The sequence below is a fragment of the Panthera leo genome, chromosome A3 (assembly GCF_018350215.1).
Source record: "Panthera leo isolate Ple1 chromosome A3, P.leo_Ple1_pat1.1, whole genome shotgun sequence".
NCBI classification, from domain to species: domain Eukaryota; kingdom Metazoa; phylum Chordata; class Mammalia; order Carnivora; family Felidae; genus Panthera; species Panthera leo.
In genome coordinates, this window is record NC_056681.1 from 44,288,919 (window position 1) to 44,315,411 (window position 26,493).

General features: G+C 45.0%; 1 protein-coding gene across 4 annotated transcripts in view; it reads left to right on the forward strand.

Annotated features, from left to right (window-relative positions):
* SLC24A3 (solute carrier family 24 member 3) overlaps window positions 1-26,493 on the forward strand; it is a 500,862-nt gene that overhangs the window by 252,536 nt on the left and 221,833 nt on the right. The gene's annotated exons all lie outside the window — the stretch shown is intronic.

Sequence of the window (26,493 nt, forward strand, 5' to 3'; positions counted from 1 at the left end):
TGCATAAATAACTTCCCATTGCTCCCAAGGATAAAGGGCAACACTTCTTTTTTTTTAATGCTTATTTATTTATTTTGAGAAAGAAAGAGCATGAGTGGTGGAGGGGTAGCAAGAGAGGGAGAGAGAGAATCCCAAGCAGGCTCCACGTAAAGCACAAAGCCCGACATGGGGCTCCAACTCACCAACCGTGAGATCATGACCTGAGCCGAAACCAAGAGTTGGATGCATAACCGACTGAGCCACCCAGGTGCCCCAGGGCAGCACTTCTAACCTGGCCCACCTGGTATGTGTGGTCTGGCACTTCCCTCTCCACCTCACCTCTCTCAGCACACTCCTACTTTTGTCCCCTCCAGCCTCACTATCCTTCTTGAATTGCACCAACACATGTTGGCCCCTCACTCCCGCCCTAGCTTTTCTGGGCTTTCTGTCTTACCAGTTTTTCCTGTACTCATTTCCTGTTTCCCTCCTACTTCTTCCATCCCTTCACAGGTACTTCGAGTCCCAGGGAGCATCTTCCTGTGCTCATCACAGTTGGAACTTTGTATTCCTTGGTGAAATTAAATTGTCAGTTACTAATCTCCCTGTGCCTCAGTGCCTGGAAGATGGCAGGCACATAACAGGTGTTTGACAGATGTTACTTGAATGAATGAATGAATGAATGAATGAAGCAAGCCTGGGGCAGTCTTTCTTCCCTTCCATTTAGAGGTTGTTCTTAACCTTCCATGAGGACAGACCCATACCTTGCTGAAATGTTCTGGACAATAAGAACTCTTCTGCTGAAGTATTTCCTCTGGCCCCTGACCTTGGAGATCAGGAAGGACCCTTGGGCAGAGTTTGAGGACATGGCTCAGCCAGTGCAAGGCTCTGAAATTCTGTGCACCAAATGGAAACACAGAGTTTATGATTCAGTGTGAAAACCAGCTTAGCAGATGGGAAGTGTGCTGGGTTACAGCAATGCACTGTGGTATTGCTGGGGTCGTCCCCTCTCTGAAGCATGGCAGAGCCAGCCCGGCCTTCTGGTTGAACCCACGTGTCAGCACACCATCTTGTCTCCACTGCAAGGATCGAGGCTCTGCAGCAAGAAGTTACCTACTAATGATTTGCTTGTTTGCTTGTAATTAATGACTACTGAGTGCAGGCAAATCAGGGCCAGTGATCAGTCCTGATTCATTGATCAAACTGTCCCACTGACTAGGGACTCCAGGAAGCACCTGCACGCAGTCACCAATAATTCTCCTCCTACCCACGCAGCAGGAGTTGACATTTAACAAGCAAAAGCTCCCTGGCAGACTTTTGACTGAGCCTGGCTTTCCAAAGCAGTGGGAAAGGGGACTGAAAAGGGAAAAGAGTTATTTGCAGTTGAAACAAAAGGAAAAGAAATTCTAGAGGCAGCCAGCCTAGGATGCTGGACACAGAATTCTGCTATCACATTTCGGTGGCTTGTGGGATTTTGTGTGTATGGTTTAACCAAACCTAAATGTAGGGTTTGGAGTATTTTTGGCAAGATCTTAAGGGTAGGTAGCGTTTTTACTAGCTGTACCAGCCAGCTGTTTGTCTTGCCTCTGAGGTTAAATGACGTTCCAAATGCCCTAAGGAGCCGCCTCCTTTGTGCGCACAGTCGCAGCAGCCGTGAGCAGGAGAGAAGTCTGTGGGTCAGCATGGTCAGGGGGCCTCGCCAAGTGCCCTGGGGCCTGAGCACACACAGCTGCTGCGTCAGGAGCTCTGGGAGGAGTTTTCTCTGCTCAGAGCCCAGCCTCTTAAAACTACCAGGCCAGGTTGGGTCCACACTGTTAGGGCTGGTTCTGGCTTTATTCTGAGGTCACCTTGGAAGGCAAAAGCCCAAGAGTATAGTAGGGAGCTTGGGACAGATTCAGTGATGGACTTAAAGACTGAAGAGAGAGGCTTCCTGGAGACTGAGGCCCCGAGAGGTGCTTAAGGGTTGGCTGGAGAAGGTGTGTTCCCTCTAGGTGAGGGAGAGAGACAGAGAGTGTCATCCAGGTGGCTAGAATAAGCACCGTTTGTCTCATTCTGTTTTCCCCAAACTGGGCTGCCTTCCACATTTGGGGTTAGCTCCTGTGGGTGAACCATCAAGGGCTTTGGATAATGGGCTCTGTTGCCTGCAAGGAGTCCAGTGTAGACAGGTGCAGGGACTGGGGCAATGGTGCAGAGGAGTTTGAAGGGGGCGGTGACTAGGTGTGTTACAGAGTTGGTGCTCAGAGGCAACCATGGTCAAGGTTTGTCTTTGCCATGGACACTGCCTCTTTGGATGGTGGCTAAAAGTATAGACACTGGGATCAGTCAAACCTGGGATTGAGTTCTGGCTCCAGATCCTTGAATACAGTTATTTAAGTGTCTAAACCTCAGTCTTATTCATCTATGAAGTGAGGAAAATAGTAAGGATACGTTCTTCATAGAAGAGTTTGGAAGATCCATTAGGTAAATGTGGAGAATTAACTATTTTCTTACAACCTTCCTTTGGCATCTCCCATAGAACCAAGTGCTCGGAACACAGGAGATACCAGAAATATTCCTCTTAGATTGAATTAAATGCTTGGGAATGTGATAAGTGGTCTCCGAGCCTGGAGGTCACTGCCACTGGGAATCCTCCTAGTGTCCACCCAGAGGCACAAGGGGGGTTCTGTCCACTCTGCCTTCATTCTGTCTTTTCCTTTATTAGTTCATTATTTTCATTTTCAACATTCCTTTGTTCCTCACTGCCCTTTGACTAAACCTGATTGGTTTTCCTTGCACCAGAATCAGTACTTCTGAGTAATAGCAAGGCCAACAGTAGCACTTTACAGTTTCCAAATCAGAAAATGTCTTTTGCCTGATTTTGTAGATGAGGAAACTGAGGCTCAGAGGAAACCCATGACTCACCATGGTGAACCCATAGCTTTCTGGAGAACTGAATCTAGCTGGTGGCACAATTGAGCATCAGTACTAGAAGACATCAAGCAATTCCATCTTTGGGCGCCTGGGTGGCTCAGTCAGTTAAGTGTCCGACTCTTGATTTTGGCTCGGGTCATGATCTCATGGTTCATGAGATAGAGCCCTGCATGTGCTCTGTGCTGACAGAGTAGAGCCTGCTTGAGATTCTCCCTCTTTTCCTGTCCCGCCCCCACTCACACTCTCTCTTTCTCTCCCAAAATAAGTAAATAAACTTTAAGAGAAAAAAAAAGTTCCATCTTGAGTCAGTCACAGCCACTAAACCTAGTCAGTCACTGAGTGGAAAAGAGGAAGGAGGAAGATCTGTACACCACACCAACTTCCCAGTGAATTTATAGGATGAGATAAGCTACTGAATTCTGGAAATACTTGCTGATCCCCAAGGTGCTGATACCACCCTGAGGTCACAAAGCTCTGTTCCAAGCCTCTCAGAATGATTTTTCTTTGTGGTTAGCTGCTGCTTCAATTTTTTTTTTTTTTTGTCAAATTCCCTACAGAGTTTTATTTTGTTTGTGTTTTACTGATGAGGCTAGATACGTGGGTTATTTCCTTCTTCAAATTTAGGCTTAATTGGGGGATGTATCCATAACCCTCTCTGCATGTTTATTGTCATCATAGCCCAAAACAGACCCTTATATCCTTATACCCCCTTCTCCAGAGACTGACGGGAATGGGAAGGCATCACCAAGGAAGACTTTCGTATACTAAGCAAGAGAAATTAGCATGCTCTGAGTAATGTGACTGTTCCTATTTACTCTGGCATCTGTCCCACAGATACAGCTGCAATCACGGGGCCTCAGGCAGTGCTTAGTTCCCTCCTCTGGGCCAAACAGGTCAGAGGGCAAGTGCTTTGGAGCATTGAGCTGGACCCCTAACCTCAGCTCTGTTCCCTGCTCACCTCTGAGGATTGATTGGACCTCCTCCTTCCTGCCTTGAGCACTCCCAGGACTAGTCGGAGAAGTTATGCAGAGGTCTTAACATAGGAGGATAAAACCAGGACAGTATTTTGTTAGAGAATTTCATGGATTGGGTTCTATTCTGCATCATCCTGTGATGCAGTGAAGAATTATTAGACTCACAGTCTCATTCACAGGGACTAATAAGTAAAGACACAAGTCCCTTTCTCTACAGGATTGACTCATTGACTCTGTGAGCTTTTTTATTTTCTCAATGTATGTACTCACATAAACATGAATGTTTCAGAATCCTTAGTTAAGATTATAGGTTTTGGGCACCTGTGTGGCATAGTCAGTTAAGTGTCCAACTCAGGCTCAGGTCGTGATTTCATAGTTCGTGAATTTGAACTCCGCATTGGGCTCTCTGCTGTCAATGCGGAGCCCACTTCAGATCCTCTGTCCCCCTCTCCCCCAGCCCACCCCCCTGTGCACACTCTTTCAAAACTAAAAATAAACATTAAATAGGTTTTAATAGCAAGTATTGCATTTTATTTTATATTGTTTTAATTATGATTGCAGAGAAATCATGACTACATGATTACATAGTACATGACTCAAGAAAATTAAGTAAACCCCATAGTAATATATTCTACACAGGCTCGATTCCTCTGTTTTCAGTTAGTAATTTACATTTAGTAAACACCTGAATTTTGGTAGTTATATTCTAAACATTTACAGATTTTGCTCTTTTGTGAATTTTTCCCCAACTAATTTTTTCAAAGGAGGTCAAGGGTCTTTGGAAGCAAAGTAGAAGTGGGGTGTTGTTCCAGGATTCTATCAGCCAGAAATCACTATTCAAAAGCACCAAGGTGCTTGTCAGTAAAGTTTTAACTTGTTGAGTTTAATACTGGCCCTGAGGATCTGTGGGTCCTAAACTGTCTTTTGAGCATGGAATAAAAATCAAATTATGTCCAGAAAAGTGTTAGTGCTTTATAACATGTGGTCTTTTTATTTGATGGCCTATATGTTAACACGTGGTAGGTAGCTGTCTCTCTGGAATGTGCCATTCCCTTTCCCATACTGAGTAACAGAGTTTAATGTTGCCCCATTTTCTTTCTGAATCCAACAGTAGCTCTTGGAACCTTTGGGTAGAAGGTGGTAGGAAGTGTCTTTGGGAATAAAGTTTCTGTCATTTGTGTGTGTGCATGTGATTCTGAATTTCTATATTTTTTCTAACTTTATAAACTTCCAAGGACTGCCAGGGATCATAGAAACCACATTACCTGATCATCAGTGGCCCCAGACTGGCCACATGAACAGTTGCCAGTTCACTCAGACTGTCCTCTTGATCTCAAAGGCCACCTATCCTCCCATCTGTCCCTATGGATGGTAGTGAGATGGAACTCAATCTTGAGCCCAGAGTAGCACCTCCCCCATGCACAGTTCATGGCCATTTGGGAATTGAGAATGTGGATTCTGGTCTACTTCCCCAGGGCAGAAACTCTTCTCAGACTCTTGAGAAAGCTGGCAGTTTAAAAATGTCTCCTGACACTCACTCCATCCACAGAGCCTAAGAGAGAGGCGAATCAGCCTGAGGGTCCTTGACTTTGTTCCTGAACTACCGGTTTTCTCGGGAAAGAGATATCTAGGTACTATCATTTGCATAATTAACTACTTTTTTAAAAAAGGTTCAAGAAAATCATACTTACTTAATTTTTAAAAATGTTTATTTTGAGAGAGCGAGAGAGGGAGAGAGGCAGAGAGAGAGGGAGACAGAGAATCCCAAGCAGGCTCCATGCTGCCAGCTCAGAGCCCAAAGTGGGGCTCGAACTGATGAACCATGAGATCATGACCTGAGCCAAAACCAAGAGTTGGATGCTTAACCAACTGAGCCACCCAGGTGCCCCAAGAACATCGTATTTAAACCACTGAGAAAGCCTGGAAGTCTGCTAAAAGACAATGTTTCAGTGATTAACACGGTCAGAGCTGTAAGATCTGGAGGGTAGGGTGAAGATTTTACAGAAGACACTGGTGTTGAAAACGAGCATTGTTTCTCTATTTGGTTTTTCCACACCCCACTTTCCATGTCCCCTTTCCTGAAGGAAACAAGATTGCACGGGCTCTTTGCACAAAACAATATGGGATCTGCTGCAGGGGGATTTGGGGACTTAATCTCCTCCCCTTTGCTCGTTGCCTTCCCTCAGAGGTGTTAGAAATGTGCATCTACGGATGTTACATAGGGAAATGACTGGCTCTGGGACAAAAGATTCTCTCTTTCCTCCGCTCTCTAGTGGCAGTCATGCCACTTCCAGTTTTAAAATTTGGATTGTCTTTGTTTATCTTTTCAATGAGAAGAAAGCGTGTTTTTCCTATTTTAAAATGTGGAATTTCAATAAAATTCAGTTTTACCTTTTCCCCACTTCCCATGCATTAATAACTCCATTATGTCAATCCTCCTTCAAAGCACATGTACTTGGCCCTGCTGTTCCTTAGGGAGGATGGGTCCTCACTGCCAGCCTGGTACTTGGATGCCAGGCATACCACCACCAACTGCCTCCCCCCCATGCCCCCCACGCCTCTTCAGTGTTCCCTTCCCTAGCAGCACCTGCCTCATGTGCCACGTTCCCAAATTGGCTAAGCCAACTGTCTTCCATGCCCACAGTAGTAACCTCAGTCACTGTGGACCTCTGACCCTTATATTCTGAGGCCAAGGTAGCCACTTGCATCCCATGTTGGCCATGGACAATTATTTTCTTTATACTTTTCTCTTTTTTTAATGTTTATTTTATTTTTGAGACAGAGAGAGACAGAGCATGAGTGGGGGAGGGGCAGAGACAGAGAGACACAGAATCTGAAGCAAGCTGTAGACTCTGAGCTGTCAGCACAGAGCCCGACGCAGGGCTCGAACTCGTCAACTGCGAGATCATGGCCTGAGCTGAAGTTGGATGCTCAACCGACTGAGCCACCTAAGCACCCCTTTATACACTTTTCTTAAATTTTTCAACTTTTAAAACTTTGAACTTTTTAAACTTTCAAAATGATTTTTTTTACTCCTGACAAGAATTTTGTTTTTATTTTACTAAATCACAATGACAATTTTCTCAGCTTTGTAGAGAACAAGATTCCCCAAGTATATAGAGTTAGAAGTTTATTTGTGTGCTAAAATTCCCTGTAAGATAGTTAATTGTCCCTTTCTGTGGATATATCCAGTTACAGTCACTTGCTCCTGAATCATTCCAGTGCACAAACAAGAAAATTCATTTGTGGTGAGAAGATGAAAAGCAGTCATGGACAAGCACCTGTACATACATTTACAGTAATCGTGTATGTGCACTGCTCTTTGTAATCCATTCCTAAATTGTAGCAGCAGAACAAGATTGCACAATAAACACTATTGCCTAAACATATACACCCAGACACCTGGGAATACTCTGACAGTACAGTTTTGGGTAAATTTCAGTGCTCATAAGAAACAAAAAAAGGTTTTGACACACTATCAATGCAGAATTAAAGAATTTATTTTTAAAGGTGCTCTTATATATCTCTCATAAACGAACACAGATATTTTTATCATAACATTAAAATAAGCGTTATATAACTATTGACATAATTTGTTCTTGGATGGCCCGATATCATCTCATGTCTCCCCAAAAAACACCAGGCACTCCTGCTGCATGCGCTTCGTTCATAGGATGCTGTCCAGCCACAGCGATGGACCTCAACAGCCCCATAGCCTGCAGAGCAGTTATGAGTACGTTATTCCTAATCTTTCTGATAACGTGTGATGCTTTTGATTGCCAGTGTCTGACCCCAGGCAGAGAATTATTCTGGACCCTGAGGTTGTTGGTTGGGCTGGCGGGTAGCTTTCAGAATTAAACGGTTGGTTCTGACCTCATCATCATGGTGACAGGAATCAGTACCAGTTGACCAGATGACCAGCTGTTTGGGGACGCTTTACAGGGGGGGAGTTATTTCTTTGTCATCGTCTCACTCTCTTTCCAGTCCCCTGAGTGGGTCACACCAAGTCACCACCTCAGATCCCATCTCTGACATCTCAGTTGGGAGGACCTGAAAACCATGGAACATAGCAGCACATGATACACTGATATATTACAAAAACAACAACAAGAGGGGGGCTCTTGGTGGCTCAGTGGGTTCAACATCTGACTCTTGGTTTTGGCTCAGGTCATGATCTCATGATTTCGTGAGTTTGAGCCCCACATCAGGCTCTATGCTGACCAATGCACAGCCTGCTTGGGATTCTCTGTCTCTGTCTCTCTGCCCCTCTGCCACTCGTGCGTGCACGCACGTGCACTCTCTCTCTCTCTCTCTGAAAATAAATAAACTTACTTTTTTTTAAATTTAATAAAAAAATAAAATTAAATTTAAAAAATTTTAAAAAGAAAGATGAGCAAACAGGGAAAGCATTGCCTGTTTACTTAGTGAACACAGTGCCTGGAGCAAAGTAGCAATTCCAAAATTTTTGTTGAATGAATAAACCAAGTACTAAAACCATTCTTTGTAATAGTCAGGCGTCCACTCCTTCACCAACATTTGCTCTTTTCTGCGCTCTTCCAGACCAGGTTGAGGATAAAAGAGTAAAATAATCTGGAAATGGGAAGCGCTGTTGGAGTGTAAGGGTGGGGAGCGTAGGGGAAGGGAAGAGGGAGAGGTTTGGAAAGTTTCTTGGGGCAGGGGAACCAGTAAGAAAATGGGAACACCGGGAGGGGTCAGGAGTCAGTGTTGGGAGCACACTGGCCATGCCAACCACCTGCTCACCCACCACTCCAGCCCTCCCATTCCCAAAACACTGAAATGTGGCTGATTAGGGACGAGCTACAGGCGGTCCACTGTGCTGCTGGCCTCTTTGGGTCCTCACAAGAGACACGGTTTGTGGGGAAAATGCTTGCCGTATACTGTATCTCTTGGCTGTGGCTCCTTTGGCCTGGCTTGCTGCATTCCAAGTTAAAATAGCTCACACTCCTTCCGGGTGGGAACTAGCAGCCTCCCCAGGGCCTGGGGCATACATTTGCATGGAGGGAGAGAAAACTCTAGGCTGCTGATCTTCCTTTTGATGGGCGTCTGTCTGTGCCCGTGACCTCTCCCACCAGGCCTTCACCTGACAGCAGAGATGCGGCCTGTGTTATCCGAATATCTAGACCTCGGTGTTGCCCAAGCGCTGTCCCTCCCACTCAATCAACTGTGCTTGTGGAAAACATTTTAAGCATTTTTCATCCTTCAAGGAGAGCAGTACCCTCCTCCAGGTGGGAGTCCTGCAGTCGAGAAGCCCTCCTGTGGTGATAGGGCTCTGTCTTCAAGAGCTACAAACTTAGCTGAGGAAAGCTTTGTAAGCGTGAATCTTTGGGGCATCTCGACAAGGATTCCTGGTTTCATCCAAACTCATTACCTTCCAAGTGACAGAATCTTCTGGGAAATAAATTTCTTATTAAAATATAAAACCTTCCCAGAATCCATCTGCAAACTTCAAAGGGAGATTTGGGGGAAGGAAATCCTACCCAATTTTAACTGTTCCACGGATGTTTGCAGGGGGGGGTGGAGGGAAGGAAAATAATTTTTGTGGTGCCAAATCTGAATCTGGTTCCATGCTGTGGGTCAGTTTCCAGGGCATACCACCTGGGCAGCAACTTTTCTCAGGCCCGGTGCCTTAACTTGGAACAGAAGGAGCTAGAACCCCTGGCCCAGTTATGGGCTGCAATGATTTGGAGAGATTAAAAGAGGCAGAGTTTGCTCAGGGCATCCTGAGTGCACAGGGACTCCCCTCTCCCGCTGGTGTACCTCTTCCATTTCAGTGAGATGCCCCATTCCCTTGGAGTCTTACCGGCAAAAGCCAGCCCAAGGGTTTATCTTAGATGGGAGTCCCCAAGACAGAGATCCTTGTGCAGGGGACTTATTGCTCGAGATTTCTCAGGAGGGGGGGGGGGCAAGAGAAGCAGGATTAGGCAGGAAGATAAGTCAACAAAGCTGTGTTCTCAGCCGCAGACTGGCCTCAGCCTGATCCCACAGGACCATGGCACATGAATAGCAGCACGGAGCTGTCCCAACTTGAGTCGGGACACTGACCACACCTCACTCTTGGCGTGAGGACTTAGTCTTCCAGGCACTTCAGGTGAGGTAGCAGGCATTCACCCGGAGCGATTCTCTGGAGAAGGCACACAGAGCCATTAGCCGACGGCATTCTCAGCACTGGGTGCTGGGTGCACCGGCCCGGGTGAAGGAAATCCTGAGCGGACGTCAAATTGTCCACTTTGGTGGTACACAGTCACCCTGTTATCCTGCTTGACTTCATACAGACTGGGTGTGATCAAACCACAAGCTTTTTGTTACCTTCACAAGACAGCACCATTCATCAGTCTGCGAGATTCACTTCCCTTTCCAAGACATTATACCTTAGCAGGTTTTAGACATGTTTTATAGAGGGATGGGGAGGAGAGTAGATGCCTAAGTTAGTGCATAGCTGGTCAGACATTATTGCCTTCCCCAGCATACAGCACCACCAGCCATGGACGTAGCCACTCAGCTATTCAGCCAGGCTTGTTAAAAATGAGGGCATAAAAAGAGCTGATTTCATACATTTTATGGCAGTCTAGTTCCCCCAAGGAAAGGCAAGGTTGGCCAACATGTGTGTGGTCCATACCTTTTGTGTGGAAGATGTTTTCAAGACTTTCCTCCCTTGACTGTGCCTAGACTTGCCCCTGACCATTACTTATGCTTCTCGCTTTTTCTCAAGCTTGTACCTTACTGCTATTTGGAAATGGTCACAAAAAAATTCCAGCCTTTTCCACTCTCCAACCCAAGCTGCCACTTTCTTTCGTACCATGAGGTTCTAATGCCCAGCTCCTCCACAGCACCTCAGATTTGGGGCTGGGTCTTCTCTTGTCACCTGAGTCTGTGTCCACTTCCAGTGGACCAAGATAAAACCACAGATTCTATTCTTTTGACTATTTGGATCTGAGCTTTCTGGTAAAAACAATTTTTAAAAAATGATGTGACGGGAGAACACAGAAACATCTGGAATGTGTTCAAGACCAGTGAAAACCCTGTAAGAAGACAGTCTTGCTGCCGCCTCTTGGTTCAGACAAGTCAGACGTGCCCCTGGGACCCCCCTGGCTCCCAACACCTGGCACTGGGAATGGAAACTTTGGCCGTGGGTAGTTGTTTCTGCGGCTCTCCATTCCCTGCCTCACGCCTGGCCTGCTCCCCTTCTCGCCAGTGATTTCCCAGAGCAAGTCCCATCTAGTATCATTTTGTCCTAAACGCCAGCCAGCTCATCTACATGCAGCAAGGACCTGTAGGCATGCTGGAATCTCAGTAGAAAAAAACCGCTGGTCTGCTGAGCTCAAATAGACTCCCTAGGAACTGACAGGCTGATGAGTGATGTGTGTGGCTTGTTTGGGGCCCTGTCATTTGAAGGGAGAGTGTGCAATGCTGTACCCATAGCCAGGGGTGTGGGGAACAAGTTGCTGCCCACCGCCCCCTATCCAACCTCCACTCATGTGGTCTGGATCCCAATCTCTGTGGTGATTTAGTGCAGGATTCCTTTGGGATGATCAAGGGAATGTTTGTGGAAGAAGCAGCATTTGTGTGGTTCCTGGGCTAGCCTAGGTTCCCAGAAGCTGAGCCTGGCATGAGCGTTCATGCGAAAGTGATTTTGAAAGTGCTCCCTGGAAAAACTGGTAGAAAGTGAGCGGTGGGACCAAGGAAGGAGGAGACAGGGGAAGGACTCAGTGTCAAGCAGAGACTTACAACAGCCACTTTAGCTCCAGGGAGCCCTAGGTGCTGGCTTGTCGGATGTGAAAGCATTCAGGGAGGGACAGAAGGAAAACAGCAAAGGGATCTGCAGCCAGGGGCTTAAAGCACGAACACTGCTTCACTTTCCTTCTAGCAACTTCCAGAGGAGTTTATAGGAGGAAGAACCCTCAGTTCTCCCACAGTGTAAACCTCACTCTGTTGTAAGTTGGGATCTCTCGGGAACCCTGATAGCAACTCTTTTCTGCCTTTACCCCTGTGGGTCCCAGCACACCAAACAGATACTGGGGTACCAGCATCACATGGCCTTAAAATGTGCAAATGATAAAGTGGGGCTCTAGGGCACAGGTAGAGTTGCTGCAAAAGTTGCCAACATGCTTTCCATCAGGATGTATCTTAGCAGAAAAATGTGAGTTTACTCCTAGTTCATTTTCGGCCTATAACACATGAACTGAGAATAAACTGAGGGTTGATAGGGGGTGAGAGGGCGGGGAGGGTGGGTGATGGGCATTGAGGAGGGCACCTGTTGGGATGAGCACTGGGTGTTGTATGGAAACCAATTTGACAATAAATTTCATGTATAAAAAAAGATGCAAGTAGACATTTCCAGAATTTAAATAAGGCAGAACTCTGAACCAGTCCCTTTTTGGTGGAAGGGGTAGGAATCCGTTTTGTCTGAATAGGAAGCCCTAGATGGAGAAAGCTATCCACCACAAGGCCCGCAGGGGGGCAGAATCCCAACACGTGCCAGAGTTATGTTCTCTAGCCCTAGGCTTAGTAAAAGGCTAATCAGAAAAACTGGCCAATTTTAGTCTTGGGTCCCATTCTGGGTTCTAATGCACCATGAAATTCAATGCAATCCCATGTGCTTTCTTAGATTTTGGGTGAAGCCTTTTCCTTTGGGAAAAACAAAACAAAACAAAAAGCTAGACTTTGCTTATGCACGTGCTTGATTTCTCTGAGCCTGGGGGAAAACATGGCTACCGGGGTGTAGAAGAAAGGGCACTTGACTTAGATCTGGCCCCAGGATCGTTCTTGCTTTGTGAGCTAGACCTCAATTTCCCCCTCTGCAAAGCAGAGCTCTAGGGATAGCCATGAGGATTAGGAAAGATCATGTAAGGGAAATGGTGATACGTTAACACATTAGTACCTCTTTCCCCTGGAGAACTTGGCTGTTCATTCAAGGAGAAACATGTTGAACAGTACCCACCCCATTAGAACAGGAAATGGCTCTGCTCCTTCCCACCTCCGTACCTTTGTCTCTGCTTCCTGTACACTTGGAATGCCTCCTCTGTAGACATGTAAGCCCTTCCTTCTGTAAGTCTCCACACATCTGACTCACCCATGCAGCCTTCACTGCCCTGGCTCATGCTGGCGCTTTTCTTCCTGTCCCCAAGTACCATTCAATGTCTGATTCATATTAATATAGATAAATATTTGTTGTAAATATGGCCATATACGTAGTTCTCATTTTCAGATAGAGGTAAGTAGTGGCAGATTGCATCTTCCAAAATGGTCACAGTGATAAACTCCAGGACGTGTGCTCTTCCAGAATCTTGTTCCTCTCCTCTTGAAGCTTGCCATACCTTTTAACTACCCTCTGTGTGACTTCCCAGGCTAGATTGTAAAAGACCATACAACTTCCTCCTCTGGTTTTCTGTCTTGAAACTTGTGCCTTGTAGCTCTGAGCCACCATGTGAGAAGTACTCATGCCAGAGAGACCTTGAGGAAAGACCATGTGGAGAAACCACACTGAAACAGAAAGAGAGGACAAAGAGCCCAAGCAGTTCCAGCCCCCCAGGTGTTTGACACTCCCCAGCACAGGTGCCAGAAAGGCAGTGAGTAGGAATCACGTTTCCAGTTCCAAGCTCTAAGTCATTACAGTTTCATGAGTAGCCAAGTAAGGGCCATTTACCCCCAGAAATGTGAGACATAGTAAAAAAAGTTTTGTTGCCTTAAGCCACTACTTTTTAGAATAGTCATTAGGTGGCAATAAGTATGTATATGATACCTATGTGTGTAACTGTATATACACATACAGATAGATGTGTGTGCACATACATATATATGTGTTGGGGGGGGGTATAGCCTGCCTTTTACTATCTTCCAATTTGTGTTTTTGTGCACCTAGATCTGGCTTCTTCAACGGGTCTATAAACTCCACGAGGGCAAGGCTATGTTGTATACTTCTTGGTTATCCTCTGCCAGAGTTAGAGCAGCTTGGCAAATGTAACCACTGCACTGTGCATCCTTGAATGAAACTGACAAGGGAACATCTGTGTGCACATCTGTGTCCCTGAAAAGCATGCTATCCTTTACAGGACGCAACTGTGATCATAAAGAAATCAGAGTCCCTTTGGTACTTGAATCTTTCTCAAAGGAACCCTGTATCTTTGGAAACAACCATTTGCTGGAAATCTCTGAGAGTAAGCCAGTCAATTTTCTTCTGTGTCATAGACTCAGGGAAAGAGAACACTGCTGTTGCCAGCCCTTGTACCTATGGGCACTTGACAGCCAACCTCTTGGAGGCAAGTAGGCAGGATCTTGTTTCCTCAGTCCAGGACCCTTGTGGAATTTGCAGCTTCCATCTTCAGACTGAAAAACAGCCCCTTTGCCTGTTTCCCCATCTTACTGTTACCTAGGAGACTGGAGATTTTTTTATGCAGATAACCATGACAGTCTGGTCCTGCTTATTTGAGCTATGATAAGAAAACTTAAACATTGGAGTCTCTCCTAGAATAATAAAGTTATTCATATACCTCCCTGAAAACAACAACAAAACCATGTTTCTCAAACATCAAAAGGGTCATTTTTAAGAGAATTATTTTCATAGCTTTTGTCCTTAGATCTATATGAAATGCCCTGAAATTCAAGGCTTACATGAGAAGAGATGGAAGGAAGTAATGATGTGAACTCTTCTGGCCTTTGGAAATCCATTAAGTTCTTTTACTCACCCATTGCACGAACTTACTGTCCAAGCAGATCAGGTGAGGTGCACACCAGCATCTTTGAGTACATGTGAAACCAGTCTTTGGATGGTAGAGTGGCAAGGGGGTCTTCATTTTCTCTGGCCTTTTCTCAAACGAGCTTAAGATTTGTCCTGGTTTATGCAGTAAATATGTACATTTGCATCTGGCTTCTGTGATATGATGACTAAGGTTAACGCATCATAAGATTTATGTTGCCTCTGCATTATTTTTATTCTGAAAATAATTATGCTGGTTTCTCTAAGGATTTCTTTCAATGTGTTTTCAGGTCCAACAATCCTACAATGACATGCAAGCACCTAGAAAGACATAAGCTAGCCATCAATGACACAAAATCCTAAATTCTGACAGGGGACTGAAAGGTCATTGGCTTGTAACAGGGAATATGATGGGGTTCAGGGGCAAGAACAAAGAGGAACCTCTCCCTCCTCCGTGTATACCTTTCCACTTTCCTTTGAACAGAAATTGTAGTACTTACTATTTTGTTCATGACAAATTAAGGAATTTAGCAGGATTTTCCTTTTCTCCCTTTTAAGAAAGTTAAACACTAATATGTTTATGTGCTTGATGTAATGGCCGGATTTAGTCAGAAGTTTTATTTGCTGCCTACCTTTCTTTCCTATTTCTGAAGCTTCACAAATTTGTCTGGACTTGAAAGGCACTTATTAAACACCTACCTTCTGTTGCTGTGAATTTCAATTTGCCAACCTCATGTAGAATGTCAAAATTTGACACTTACGGGAAACATGTAAGAGAACCTCCAGACTCTGAAAGAAGTAGAACATGATTTCATTCCCTTGGCGGTAACTGGTTTCCAATATCATTTGTCCCCTTACACACATTCTTGCCTCTGAGCCTTCGGGTATCACCTGTCAGAGACATCAGAACTGCCACAGATGTTTTTTTAGGTTGCCTTGACCTTGAAATATTTGTAGTTGAGGGCTGTGGAATGCTGCAGTATCTCTTCCTAAGCTCCTGTATTGAGGACCCTCTTTGTCCAATCCTTGGTTTATAGATAGAAGTTAGTGTGCAGTTAGATTACCTCCTAGCCCTTTATCAAGTCTTGCCAGTCTACACCACTGACCTTCACTTTCCCCGGGTCCTTATTTACCACTGGGCCGCATGGTTACTTCAGGCTACATTAGTTCCATGGGGAACTTAATGTGGCTAATAGCAAGTTTTTTGAACCTTTAATGTAAATTGAGTTTACTGTAAATTTTCTGCCCGAGGTATGGAAGGAGTATGAAATTTGAAAGAAGGAAACCACATCTGTCAGCTTTCCCCCTGTGAAACTCCGTAGTGTGTGCATGGAGGATAGAGCTGGAACGGAAAGCAGTGATGTTATTGGGCTGAGGCATCTGAGATTAGAACCTGGAGGAGCTAGAAATTGGGGGGCATTCCAGAAAGGGAGGATTCATGGAGAGGGAGCCCTAAAACATACATAGAAATTCCCTTGACATTCCTGACTTACCCCTGAACTATCTATGCTTGGGGGCACACCGAGCAGCAGGGGGGCCCACAACAGCTAAAAGTGTGGAATTTCTGAGTAGAGATTTCAGAGCCACCCAGCTCTGGAGAGACAGACTCTGGAGTTGAAGTCCCTAGTGCTTTAAGGGGCTTGGTAAATGGCTCAGACTTTCCATTCAGATCCTATGGGGACCACATCCCAGGATTGAGAGCATAATCAGAACAGACTTTTGTTAGAGAAAAGCCTAAAACCAGCAGTAGAGATTACCTTCCAGTAATCTTCTGTCCTACTAGAACAAATTCAGCTCTTCCAGGGAAGACAACAGAATCCAGAGTCTCCTCAGTGCATCATCTGTGAAGTCAAATATATCATCAAAAATGACTGGACACGCATCAAGTAGATTCTAAATTCTTTTGCTTTAATCTTGCCTGTTCTAAACTGTAACCAGTCTTGCTCTGCTAACTGCAAGACAGCACAGTGGCCTTGTTAAGATATCTTCCCTGTTCCTACTCTTGATCTATACCCTTAAAAGCCTAGTTTGGAGAACAGAGCACATTGTGAAGACAGAAGGAATTTAGTCTGTTTCATTCGGAACTATAATGTGCCATCAGCACAGCCCAATGATGGGCCAAAAGAAATGAAGGAAAAATTGATACGAGAAAACTACTTTTAGTCTTGGACTAATTGCATTCTTCTCTTATATTTCATTCAGATGGAGACATCATATTTGGAATCTAGACTTTGGATATACAAACTTAGTGATCGAACAAGGGTAGTGATCCCTACCCTTAAAAGAGTTTCAGATGTACTTAGAAGATTCTTGAGTGTTTTGAACCAAAACCATAGGTATCTAATATTTAATATATGGTAACATAAAAGGGAGAATGATTTCTTCTAGGTAACAATTATTCTTCCAAGGAGAGGTAGAAGTTGCCAAGTACTAAATGAGGAGTAAATACAGCTTGTATTTTACCAGCTGAATTAGCCAGTAGTTTTTCTATTTATTTACATCTCTTCCTGCAATTAACTGTGAGGGTTTTTTTGACAATTATTTCATTATTATAGACAAGATTTTAAGCTATTATATTAAAAGTGTGTAACAACCTAATACATCTGCTTGAATATATTTAATATTTTTGGGAGAGTGTATTGAGAAGTCTAGGGGTGCCTGGGTGTCTTAGTCAATTGAGTATCTGACTCTTGATTTTGGCTCAGGTTATGATATCACTGTTTGTAGGTTGAGCCCCATGTCAGCTCCATGCTGATGGTGTGGAGCCTGCTTGAGATTGATTCTCTCCTTCTCTCTCTGCCCACCTCCCACTTGCACGTTCTCTCTCTCTCTCCCTCTCTCTCTCTCTCTCTCTCTCTCTCTCTCTCTCTCTTTCTCTCTCTGTCTTTCAAGATAAATAAAACAAACTTTAAAAAAAGAGATATTTCTAATTTCCCCAACATAATTTAAATGGGTGATACTCAAAAAGAGGTGCAGAACAAAGGAAATTATGGCAGTAATCATTTTTACCAGGAGCAAGGAGTGCTAGTTATTCTTTCATTTTAGGACTTTGTCAGCAAAGTTTCAGTGAAGGGAAATAAGAAGCATACATGCCCCTACTCCCGTTCCCATAACCATGACAGACATTGTAAATGGATCAAGATCCTCTGCCACACTGAACCCCATCTAAGACTCAGCCTAATAGTCAGCCATTACTAGTCAACTGATGAACACGTGAGAGGAGATCTATTTTCTGTCCCTGAAATTGATGATCATGGAGTATCATCTTGGTGAAGTGAAAAAAATAGCTATTTAAAGGGAAAACAGAAGGAAAACTTTGTGCTTCTCACCAAATCCTTCTGTTATTACCTTTCCATCTGTAGACCAATAGAACACTAAAGGTTACTTCTAACTCTGCAATTTGATGGGGTAACATTTTTTTTTCAAAAACATCACTGATTTTGGAGTCTCCAGTCTCTTCTGTAAAATAAATGCATGAAGTCTGAAATTTCTAATGTAGGTTCCTATGGGAAGTTATTATATCCAAAAAGAACTGTTTTAATTGCACTTTTCCTAGTAAAATTTTTTCATCCACCCTCATCCCCTCCAAAGGTGCTGAGGAGGAATGGGCATTTCTTTTAACAATGTGCATCTTCTTAAGGAGCTATTTAGTGGGTTTCTGTGCACATCAGCTTGTTGGTCTGAATTTCTCTGGATCAGTAAAGAGACATGAGAGCATGAGACATTCAATGCCTGTGTCAGACCCCATTTCATCCATCCACCCATTCTCTGACATTGGCACCAAGGGCCATTTCGAAGAACAGAGCAGTCCGTGAAATGCATGAACACCACAGGGCTATTTACCATAAATTTCCCATATCTTTTAATGAGGATTCATTACCGACACAACCATGGTAATCCCACATGAGCAACAAATACAGGTTGTAGGCTCTTGTCCCTACAGATAGGCCTCCTCCTATGTGTTGCCATGTTTGTGGCCTGAGAACACTACATTAGTCACGGGATCACTGTATTTTCCACAGTAGCTACTGGCTGGGAGACATGAATGACACTGATGCCATGGCTTTTTATTATTGATAAAGAAATATGTTTCCAGTTCGTCAAATTACATTTCAGTGCCTTGCCAGGCCAAAAGTCTATGGTAACTAATGATTGGGGTTCTTTAGCTGCAAAGAATGTCTCTTCCCTTCCAGGAGAAAAGCTTGTGGGATGATTTTTTTTAAATCTTCTGCCAATATGTATATGAGAAAAAGACCTCTGAAGTGGAAATCAAGGAGCTTCTCATGGGTGTGTTGGACCAACTTCAGCACCATCAAAAAGGGGCAGACAGTCTTCCAACCTGCATTTGGGGGCTGGGTGTTTCTGCACTGCTGTCAACAAAGCAGGATGCATCGTTTCCATGTAAATGAATAGAAATAAGGCCATTGATAACTGTTGCCATTATTGGGGGCGGGGGGTGGGAATTCACTTGAATATGGATGAGCCCTCTGCTGGAAAAACTAACCCTTGTTGAAATGGAGAGGTGAAAAAGTGCAAAATTCTTAGCTTCCCTTGTCTAAATATGGGTTCATCAGTAGTAGGTCCTTAGGCAGATTCGAGTACAAGTTTATTTGGGAAATGATCCAGGGAGGAGAGTCAAGAAGTGAGACGGGAAGGGAAGGCAGCCAATCAAAAGAGAGTTATAAAGCCAGTTTTCACGGTGAGCAACTGGAGTTTAATCCTGCTGTGAATGCTAACAAATGGTGCAGGACACACATGAGAGTTCTCCTACCCAGATGGTGAGGGAGTTGGGGTGTTTATACACCTATCTGTCATCAGACTTTGGTGAGGGCTTTGCCTGGGGGAAAGAGCAGTATTAATCCTTTAGCATGTAGTGTCTGGGCAGAGAACCCTATCTCAGCTTTGGAAAAAGTCCTCAGGCCAAGAAATGCAAGTGTTAGTAGCTGCTTTGCATAAAAGTGGTAGGACCCCTGGAGTGTAGGCAAGGCATTGATGTCTTGGGAAAAACCCCTTCCATATTTCTCCCTCTCTGCTATTTAATAAGGTAAATGCAGCTATCATTTGTGATAATTACTTGCCTGATTCTAGGCACTACATGTTTTGTAAATAGCATCACAATTAATCCTCATAATAATTACATAAACTGGTATTGTTTTCATCCTGCCATTTTGCACATTAAGAAATTAAGATTGAAAAAGCCAAGAAACTTCCCCCAAGGCCACAGGATTCATAAGTGGTGAAGGAGGGCTTCAGGTCTAGGCCTTCAGGCTCTTACAAAACCCTGTCTGCCTGTAGTAAACAAATATCACCACATAGGCCTTGGCTGAAACGATCTTTCTCAGCAAATTTGCTTGGTAGTATCTTTTTGATTGACAATTTGATGGTCCCACATGGAGGCTCTTGGTTACTATGACCTGTTCACAGTCTTCTTTCCATGCATGCATCAGTCCTTTAAATCCACACTTTGTTTCTGGCTTTCAAAGGGAAGAAGTTGTGCCCTTGAAAGTCAAGGAAAAAAAGATCAATTTGCCCTTGCTAACACAGAAAAATCAACATGCTAGAAAGTCAGACCCCAATCATGATCTCAATTCCTCTAGTACTGTCTGTGTGAACTTGAGCTGATTACTTGCCTTCTTTTGGTCTTGGTTTACTTATCTGTAAATCGAGGATAAAGATTCCAGTCGTATAAACTATGCAAAATGATAAATATGTATTTACAGTATTCAATAAAGATTAGTTCCATCCTTAAATATTGGGATGATTGCAGAGAGAGCTGAGTGTTTCCTGGCCCCCAACCTACACTTTGGTCCACTCAACTTGGGACTCCTCAGTGCTTTTGTATAACTAGGGTTGAGTATGGTACCTGGCCCAGAGGATGCTAAGGGCTAAATAAGTGTGTGTTTATTTGCACATGATTGATTTGTTAATACATTTTCCAGTGTTGTTGAGACACAGATTCCGAAGATGACCTCAAAGCAGCTTGCAGTTCTCTGGGACACTCTGCACCCTCCCATTGCTATATACATCCCACCCCCTCTGTACTTTTGTGGCTCGTTGAACCTCACTGAGTGCAAGAGGAAGGCACCAAAATGTCTCTGAAACTTTTCCAGAGACTAAATATTTAGAAAGTTAAGTTGAGAATATATCCATTTTCACACACATTCTTTTGTGGATAATTTTGTCCCAGGGCCTTCAGTTATGACATGTGTGTTCATTTAATCAACAAACACTCTTAATTAAATGAGTGATCTGTGCCAGGCACCTAGCTAGGCACTGGGGTTACAGAGAAGAGAAGAATGAATTTCCCCCAACCTTAATTGCCTACCCCCAGTCTAGTGGAGAAGACCAAAGAAACCAAAAATTGCTGAGGCGAGGCCTCACGTAGAGAATGCAGTGGGGATGCCGAGCACCATATTAGCTATTGTATTACTCAGAGCAGGCTTGGCTATGCTGGGTGACAAATAGCCCCACATCTCAGTGGCTAAGAGAATAAACGTGTTATTTTTTTACTCACACTACATGTATACATGTGAGTAGCAGTAAGGTGGGATTCTGATATCAGTCGCTCAGGGACACAAACTGATAGAAGATGCATCCTGACTTATGTGCAAGAAAATGCAAAGTGGTGAATCAGATACTGGCTGTTAAAGCCTGCCTGGAAGTGTGACAGTGGCCATTTGCTCCCATTTCATTGACCAAAGAAAGCTGCATGGCCCCACCTACCTTAAAGGGAACCTAGAAGTATGTTCCTTCCAGGTCTCCCCAACAAGGAGAGACAGGGCATTTGTGAACAGCCTGAGTGGCCACTCCCAGTTGCTGGGAGTTTTACTGAACAGTTTCTCCCAATGTCATTTCTTAGTAATTCTGTCTTGTGTTTATACTAAACCCATCCCCCCGGGAGAAATGTCCCTTTAATTTTATTTACACTTGTCTTCACTTGGTATTTATTTTTCTCTTTTGTGGACCCTGGCCCAGTGGATGCTGGTCCCAGAGACAGAAAAATGTAGGGTTCCTGTCCACAGGGAGCTCACAGTGTAGGAATCAAAGGTCCACTCAGGCAGCAAGTGACTGCAGTTTGGCTGGAAAACCACTTGTTGGGTACTTGCACAGGATAAGGGGTCCACAAAACGAGTCTGGAAGGCTCCATGGGAAGCCAGTTATTACTACAGCTGTCTGACAGTGTTCTCCCAATGTTCCAGGGGAAGAGGGAGCAGAATAGGCTTTATGGGACGGAGCACCCGGAGAGATGTCAGGACCCTAAATTCTTGAGGCATCCCTTGAGAGGCCAATCAAGATAGGTAGTTTGTCATGAAAAAGCCCTGGGATGAGAGACCAGTGTTCTGATGGTTGCAGCGGCCCAGATTCCTTTCATTCGATGTGTTAAGGTAGCTGTGGTTTTGGATCTTCTTCTTTGGTGGCTCCATTTGATCCACATAATATCAGTATGTCTCCAGATGCCATGAATCTTTCTGCTGCATCTTTTCCCCCAAACGAAACAGAGAATACTCCCCATCCTTTGCAAACCTCCATTTGGACTCATCAAACTCGGGCCTCAGGAACGCAGCCAGGAGAAGCAGGTCGGCTGACTGCTGTTGCCTTGGTAAGGGGAATCTACTCCGGTCAGGGCTCTGTGGTTTCTATGGGAACAGCACTGCTTATCTTTGCTGGCTCCCCCAGGCTGGCAAGATGTACTGAAAGGAAAACTGGGGGAGAGAAAGAGAGGAACAGAAAGAGACTTTGAGGATTTTGAAGGTATTCGAAGGAACCCTCCACTGGATGCGTAGCTATTCCCAGCACACCACGTGGGCCACTTGGCTCTAGCAGAGCCTCAACACGGAAGCATGTACCTAGAGGCACATGCATTCATGAAGCTCCCTTGGACTGTACACTGTCCTGGAGAAACAGATGCCAGCACAAAGCAGGCAGGAATTGGCAGTAGATGGTTTTTGCTACTAAGACCAGGGAAAAATGTGTCCTTAGCCCAAGGCCAGACCAACATCCCATCATTGCTACAATTGCGAAGAACAGCGATAGGTGGCCCAGGAAGATGGTGAGAGGTATGTCATATATGTTGCCTGCACTGTTTTCCAGCCACCCTGCAGGACTGGCATTTATATACCCATTTTACAGATGAAGGAAATGGGGCTCTGAGAGAGGAAAGGATGACCCGTGAGTGATGTAGGTGGGATCTGAACCCAGACCCAGATCTGATTCTCTACCCTGGGCCCTTATGCAAAATCTAACCAACAGCCCAAGGAAAATGTTAGAGTCCCAAAGATGGCCAACCCTCCAGTTCCCACCTTGACTAAGACATGCCCTTGGTTCTTTGGATTTGGGTGGGAGGAAATACACCCAAATGGAAGGCAGATGGGATGACATCAGCACTGCCATTAGCTCTGCAGGAGGCACTAGCAGCCACACCTTGCTTTATAGATGAGGAAACTGAGGCCAAGAAGTACTGGGCAGAGCCTTCTAGTCCACTGTGCCACCCTGTCTCTGTATACTCTTGTCTTGGACAGCTTCAGCTGTTCTGAAAATACCATTTCTCAGGTGTGTTTGGGGCCTCAGAGTCTGTGCCGGCCAGGTGGGGAGTTTGCTCGGCCTCACGGAAGCCAGCTCAGCTGCTGCTGGCTGCTCTTTTCTTAACCCATTGGGCCAGCTGGACAAGGCTGATGTGCTCCATCCCAGTCAGTGCCTAGGGTCTGCTTTCTTTGGCATTCTTCATCCTGCTAACACTTATTAAGACACCCGCTATGTGCACTAACCATACTCTGAGCTTAATATGGAGGGAGCAGTGAAGAGGAATTGCAGGCCGTTGTTCAGATGGCCAATAGGGAAATCGAGGCCCAGAACGACTAAAACACACACCGCCAAAAGCCACACTGTGAAGAGTGCTAGGACTGAGCCATTTATTTCCAAATGCCCAACTGAGGATCCTTTCCTTGTCCCCAGGCTGACCCTTTCCTTATTAACATTAAAATAGTCATACCAAACTGCTTTGAACCACAGCAAGCAACACTTGGTGAAATAACAGTGTGTCTATAGTGCATAAGTAGAGGCTGATGAGATTGTTAGTAAACATTAAGAGCTTCCCTCAAACAAAGCTGCTGCCTTAGTGGGTCTGGTGACAGGGCTGTCCCTGAGTCATGTTCTCTACAGCCAAGGTCATCTGGTAATGTCCTTTGCCAATGAAACAAAGAAGCCTCTAACATGGTGGAATCAATACTTAATACAAGAACATGTTACAATGCAGGTAACTATAGTTGAAATCTTAACGTTTGGGCCTTACCATGCTGGATTCAGAATGCAAGTCCCAGAATAGTCTATCTGGGCCTTTATGCCTATGCACAGAGCCTCTCTTCTGCTACCTCCACCCGACACCCCACTGCTGTGTGCTGATGCCAGTGATGCACGAGCAAGTCATGGTCTCTCATTCCTACTCTTGCAGACTCCCTCTTCTTTTCTAGTTTCTACACAAGAGATGCTTGGAGGATCATAGGGATGGGATGTTCAGGCTGGAGCAGACACTGGGCATCACCACACCACACATGCAGATGGTTTCTTGATGCACATGTGACTCTGTCTAGGGCCTTCTCTGGTACCATGAACACACTGACTTGGCCAGTGTAGAGCTGAGAAGAGTTAAAGTTCAGCCCTAAAGTGTTTAGGACAGCCTTCAACAGTGATGGATGACCATCCATGGACAATGCTGAGGCATATTCTACACTATCTCTCAGAGGGGCCCCAGCAAGTCTGAGGCTACTTTATCAGCCCCTTCTCTGACTTATCTCCCTCCTGTCCCATCATGGGATCACCTCCCAAATAAACTGCTGGCATTCAGATCTTTGTCTCAGGGTCGGCTCCTGAGACAGCCTCAGATATAGGCATATGTGACTATGAAGGAAGGCTCATTGCATGGAGGTAAAGAGGAGATCCTGGGCTTCCAGCTCAGATTTTCAAAGAAATCTTTTCTTGTGTCTTTTGTCAAAAGACAATGCAGCTATAAGCGTAAAATAAAATCTATGTATTCTTTGCAAATTGTGCATGAGCTTGGGGTGCCTAGGTGGCTCAGTCAGTTAAGCATCTGACTCTTGATCTCAGCTCAGGCCTTGATCTCACAGTTTTGAGTTCAAGCCCTATGTTGGGCTGTGTTGGGTGTGTGTTAGCTCTTTGAAATCACTGCTACTTAAAAAAAAATGTGTGCTAGCTCTTTGAAATCACTATTATATCTCATCACCAGCCCAGTACATGTTTTCATGGATGCACAATAGTGAATAAATAGCCAGAGAGGGATCCATGTCAGGAGAAGCTTCCTGGGAGAATACTTACCCTGGTTATTTTTTCCACATTGCTGTGAACCACCAATTAAGAATTTTGTTGTTGTTTGTTGTTTGTTGTTTGAATTGACTCTTTTCTGCCTTTCCCACTGCCTCTCATCACACCCATCCTTGTTTCTGCCGCTGACCAGCCAGCCACATCCAGATTCATGAGGAAGTGTGACAGTGGCCTGCTTGGCCAGGACTTCGGACAGCGCCTCAGCCCTTCCTGAACCAGCACTGGGCTCTGTGGGTCACCTTATCCAAGGACACAGCGTCCAGTGCGGTCTTCTCCAAGAGCTCTAGCCAGGTCCCAGGGTTGACTGGGCGTCTAGACTTCTGCCAAGACCCTTCCCCAACCAAAACATGAATCCTAGTGGGTCCATTCATTCATGGTCATTACACATCCACTTGCTGTTTGTTGAGTGCCAAGGAAAATGCCTGGATTCAAAACACAGTCTATCACTTACTGACATGGTACCCTTGATCGAGTCATACCGTGGGCCCTGGGTTAGCTCATGGATAAAGCAGCAGAGAAGCAGGGAGGCCAGAGCCGGCACAAGTGTGGACACCTTGTAGATGCAGACTGGTGGGTAACTCTCCAGTACCTTCACTCCCTCACATGCTGCTCTTAGCCCCATTTTTGCTCAAAACCACATTACTCCTCATATAGGAAGCCTGAAGGGCAGGAAGTAAAGAAGTAGCTGGCTTCAACATGTCAGTGATGGAACATCCCTCAGTCCCACTTCTGTACCCACCTCTACTCCTCATTGATGATAAGTGGTCCCTATGCATGATTGCTTTACAAGGCACCCATCACAGGTGGCTAAAGTTTCTCGAGGGTAATGGCTGTTGTGATCCATACAGTAACTTAGCATACTAGTCCTGTCTCTCGTCCTCTGGGGACAGAAGGGCAATAGGATGGCACATTTAAACCCTGAACTGGCCAGTGTGGAAAAGCCCCATTGCAACTACACAGAGAAATGTAAAGGAAAAAAAGCAGCCTAGCTTTTCCCTCTGGTGTGTGGTGGCAGAATATGGATCTGGTCAGACCCCCTACTTGGAGGAAGTCCCATGAAGGAAGAGGCCACCTGGAAGAGTGAGATTGCAAATAGATGCCAGTAGCTGGATAACAGCAGAGAGGGGTGTTACCAGGCCTGCATTTGTTGTGTGGGTGGCCCTGCTCTGCAGCATTCCAGCTGTGGGTCTTTGAGTTGGAATCTAATCCTCTGTCCCTTGGGTTCCTTGTCTATAAAATGGCAATAATAGCTTTCTGGGAGGACAAAAATGGATAGTGGGTGTAAAGTACAAGGCATAGTTCTTGCCAGGAGCAAGTGCTCAGTGAATGTGTCATTCTGCCCAGGTTTGTTATGGCCACTCTGCCCACCAGAGCCTTCGTCAGCCCATCTCAGTCCGTCACCAGCCAGCCCATCCCAAGCCCCACCTCCCAAGGGCACTTAAATGTCTGTACAAAACAAAGGAACATCAGATGCGAAGGTAGTTGTTGTTTCTTCAGAACCAGAGATTGGGACACAATGTCTGGGCAAGTCCAGGTAAACATGGGGATCAGTCAGTGCTGGAAAGTCTCTGGCCCTGGGTGCTG